The following is a 3,570-nucleotide window of genomic DNA, read 5'->3' as shown; positions in this document are numbered from 1 at the left end:
CCTGGGGGAGGAAGGGCCACGATTATACCTGTTCAAGGTCCCAAGAGGGAAATGAAGTCCTAGCTAGAAGGTTGTGATCCTGGAACAGCTTTCTTGCTCTTGGTTGGGGGGGTGGGGTGGGGGGAGAGCTCAGTTTCTCCTAAGAGGAGAAGATTGGGCTGGTCAGACCCTAAGTTCCTATTGGCTTCATTCTTGGGCCTTGTCCTCTTTGCTTCTGACTGAGGCCTGGGTATAAGTCCTGTCTCAGGCTTTCATTAGCTTTGTGACTTGCAGCAGTTATTTAACCTTATGGAGTCTCAGCTTCCTCATTTATAAAACAGACTAAATCAAGAAAATACGCTTCCATTCTGTAGGTCCTGAATTATAAAGTGCTCAATACAGTGTAGCGGCTATTGTTATTCTTCCTGTTATAACCATTCTTCCTGTTATAACTTGGCATAGGAATAATAACAATTATTATTATTATTATCAATTAGCCCAATTTTTCAACCGCAGGACCCATTTCATTGAGGAAATTAGGATTCAACATGCTGGGCTTAGAGACATGGGTTTGAGCCCTGGCTCTGCCATGTGCTGGCTGTGTGACCTTGGATAGGTAGCTTTCCCTCTCTGTGCCTTTGTCGTGACTTTATGGTTGGGGATGATAACAGCTTCTGCCTCCCAGGACTGCTGAGCAGATTGAGACCAGGTGTGCAGAATGAATGGCTGAATGAATGAATGATATCTGTTCTCGTCTCCACGTTGCCTGCCTTCACCCACCAGGCCAGGTCTTTCTTGTCACCGTTTTCCACCCAGAGATGAGACAAGATGGACATATTCAGTCTGGCTGAGCTCCCGCTAGGAATTGACCCACTTCATTCTCTTGACACCTTGTGAGGAAAAGTCAACAAAAATCCCTATTTTACAGAGAAAGAAACAGGCACAAAGGAGTGAAGTCACTGCCTAGGGAAATGTGAGAGACAGGGCGAGTCATGTTTTTAAGCCAGGTCTCTGTGACCCCAGCATCCCGGTTGCTGCACCACTTACCTGGGAGGGGTGGTCATTAGTCCCAGAGACCGCAGGCCTTCCCTCTCGGCTCTAATTCTAGACACTTCCTGGGAAGAAATGGTTTAGATGGGGAAACTCAGGCACAGGAGAGGCAAGGTCACGTGCCCTAGGGTCTACACTCTTTCTACAGTGCTCTTCTGCAGGCCAGGGAGGGTTGAGCCAATGGAGAGAAGGTCACATTGCAGCAGGAGGGAATCAAGTTAGTTTTAAGAGAGGCTTGGGGAGAGCAAGTGAATTTTGCAGACAGAGGAAAACCGAGACGGTGAGCAGGATGGGAAGGGACTTGCCCAAGGTCACACAGCCTCCCATCTGGGCTCTGGGCTGCAAGTCCACCCTGGGTTGGCAGACAGCTCTGTTCTCCGAGGCTCCACCCCACCCCCCAGGGGTGAATGCAGGCCAGCTTCCTGGAGCATGCCCTGCACCTCCTGGTTCCTCCCCACCCTGGGGCCTTGGAGGCTACTGGAATCCCTGGCACTAGGCAGGATCAGCCCATCTGGGGCTTGGGCCAAGACTTAATCTTCCCCTTTCTCCCTCTTGCTGGGTCTGCACGCACTCTGCTGAGTCAGAGGATTGCAACATCCTCTCCAGGCGGGCTTTGAGACTGGACACCCTCCCCGGCATTCACTGCTTTGATCAGACAGGGGCAATGTGGTGGGAGAGGTTTGCAGATATCAGCATCTGCCCTGGGCGGGGGTAGGGGGGGTGGTGTTCTGGGAAGGTCAGGTATAGGGCAGAGGGGTCCCAGTGAGCTGATGGTGGACAGTCAGGAGGTATAATGCTGAGCCTCAGTGTCCCCATCTGTAAATGGGGCTCACTCTTTAATTGTGTGGGTTCAAACCCCAGCTCTGCCACTTAGCAGCTGTGTGATCCTCGGCAAGTGACTTACCCTCTCTGAGCCTCAGTTTCCTCATTTATAAAATGGGGTAAAACCAGTGCACGTCTCACAGGATTGTTGTGAGGGTCAAACACACGTTGGCACAGGCTGGCGTGGAGTAAGTTGTCAGTAAATGGAAGCTGTTATTTTCAAATGATTGCTGTTATTAATATAGGGTATGGGAGGGCTGCCACAGAGGCATGCTCTTTTAGGAAAGGACCTGTGGCCCAGCTGCCAAGGTGTGCAGATGGCTAACAGTTGGCTCCTTCAACTTGGTCTGCCTCAGCTTGCCAACTGGGGACATGGTCTCCTGGGCAGCCTCTGGCCATTGACAGAGCCAGGCAGGGTCGGAGGGTCTGGCCATTTCCACCCACTGTGGGATTCCTCTCATGGGCAGTCTTTGCTTCAGGGGCTCCCCCTGGGGCTGGCATCATGGCCTGATGGTCCCCCTCCCCAATTCTGCTTCCCCCACCCCCTTTTCTCATAAACATTTTGCTTTCCTAATTGTAAGCGTCTGCTTTCTGGGGGACCCCATCCACGACAATGGGCTTTGGAGTCAGACAACCTGAGTGTGAGTATCAGCTCTGCCTGAGTGGCTTTGGAGTGGCGTCTGATCTCTCTGGGCCTCAGTTTCCCCCTCTGAGTCATGGGGATGATAACATGATAGCTGAGAGGATCCAGTGAGTTAGCAATAGCGCCTTCAGCACTGTTGTCTCCATCATCCTCATCTGTAAGGAGTGAGACGAATCGAGTCTGGGTCTACCTTCCACTCTGCCAGTTTCCAGCCCTGTGGCCCTTGCCAAGTGCTTTGCCCTCTGAGCCTGGTCTGGCCCTCTGGGTCCTGCCTCTTCCATCAGACTAGCTCACTGAGTGGTGTAGCTTGAATCGGCCATCTTACTAGGAGCACTTAATGAGATTAAGTCTTGTCCCCAGTATTAAAGGGCAAGCTATGAATTACCCAGGAAGAAGCCGGTGCCTGCGTCACCCATCAGCCTAGCCACTCCCTGAGACGGATGACCCTCCCTGGATGAACCCCCTCCTGCCCAAGCCCACCTTCCCAGGGCAGAGCACAGAGCCCATCTCTGAGGAAGGGACAGCACCTTCCCTGAAAAGCTGGCCTTTTCCCTGGAAGTCGGTGCCTCCCCAGCCCGAGGCCATAACCTCCCCTGCAGCCACCACAGCTTAAAAACACAGATGCAAAAGTTCCCCAGGCTCCTGGGAAAGCAGGTCACGCCAGGCCCTTCCTCATTTGAGCAGGGGCCCCGGTGGACTCACCTTCCCTGGCCCCAACCGCTGTCCCAGTCGGGGCCACCCCTGCCCTGCAGCACTTTCCCACAAGAGTGAGGACCGGGCGGGCGTGTCTCCACTACCCCTCCTGCCCCGTGGAATCAGGTCACAGGCTGGGAGCGAGCGAATCACTGCACTGAAGCCTCCCAGCTGGTCAACCCTGGGCAGGCTCGGTTTCTACATCTGAAAGCCTGGGGCTGGTCACCTGAAGCCCTGGCTCTGGGCTGGCTGGTGACAGCTGGGGTACACGGGACCTCTTACTGTCTGGCTCTGCGGGAGGTGGGAGTGAGGGTTGGCTTGTGGCATCTCCTTTGGACATTACCCACTTCTGAACTTGTCACTTTGGCCTCCTGTGGTCACAC

General features: G+C 53.7%; 1 long non-coding RNA gene across 1 annotated transcript; it reads right to left on the bottom strand.

Moving 5' to 3' along the window:
- Nucleotides 1-812: 812 nt before the first annotated feature.
- On the bottom strand, nucleotides 813-3,231 carry LOC133078512 (uncharacterized). The gene is made up of 3 exons (XR_009697892.1): nucleotides 3,197-3,231; nucleotides 1,027-1,094; nucleotides 813-869 (listed from the first exon to the last, which is right to left on the bottom strand). It is a non-coding gene; the product is annotated as an uncharacterized LOC133078512 (long non-coding RNA).
- Nucleotides 3,232-3,570: the final 339 nt, after the last annotated feature.

The sequence above is a fragment of the Eubalaena glacialis genome, chromosome 18, assembly GCF_028564815.1.
Source record: "Eubalaena glacialis isolate mEubGla1 chromosome 18, mEubGla1.1.hap2.+ XY, whole genome shotgun sequence".
Classification (NCBI taxonomy): domain Eukaryota; kingdom Metazoa; phylum Chordata; class Mammalia; order Artiodactyla; family Balaenidae; genus Eubalaena; species Eubalaena glacialis.
The sequence above is the reverse complement of the archived record's forward strand: the minus strand, read 5'-3'. Positions and strand labels throughout refer to the sequence as shown.